Raw genomic sequence first — 475 nt, 5'->3', positions numbered from 1 at the left:
CCCCCCCCCCCCCCCCCTTTTTTTTTCTTTTAAGGAATGTACACAGCACTTTATAGACAGAACATGCTTTGAGGGCAGCCAAGGAAAGAATATCAGTGGAGAGACAGGCTAATTTCTAAGAACTGCTGCCTATCAAGTGTGACATGTCTTTGATGTGACAAATGAAGTTTTCGGTCTGTGGGGAGACTGCAGCATTTTGACTGGGCCAGTTCAACATAAACCTCTGAACAAACCTTGTTTGAATACTAGGTAAACAACCTTCAAAACTGCAGCCTCTCTTTGTAACCTAGTCTTTCACACTTCTAGCCTGTATGGAAATTCTGATACAAGTAAGGCTAGAGCTCAAAGATCAGCATCTTCTGAAGTTTTCCCTTAGATCCGTGTTTATTCCAAAACCACCTGCTGGCTCAACATTTTGGTTCATAAAACCAATGCAAACTATGACTCAATATTAAAGATTTAGGATACTAGCGCT

The 475-nt window shown here is 41.5% G+C and overlaps 1 protein-coding gene across 1 annotated transcript in view; it reads right to left on the bottom strand.

Moving 5' to 3' along the window:
* Nucleotides 1-475, bottom strand: part of UVRAG (UV radiation resistance associated) — a 210,880-nt gene that overhangs the window by 100,555 nt on the left and 109,850 nt on the right. The window lies entirely within an intron of this gene.

This window comes from Gavialis gangeticus, unplaced genomic scaffold, assembly GCF_001723915.1.
Source record: "Gavialis gangeticus isolate Ggan-Ray unplaced genomic scaffold, GavGan_comp1, whole genome shotgun sequence".
In the NCBI taxonomy this organism is placed as follows: domain Eukaryota; kingdom Metazoa; phylum Chordata; order Crocodylia; family Gavialidae; genus Gavialis; species Gavialis gangeticus.
The sequence above is the reverse complement of the archived record's forward strand: the minus strand, read 5'-3'. Positions and strand labels throughout refer to the sequence as shown.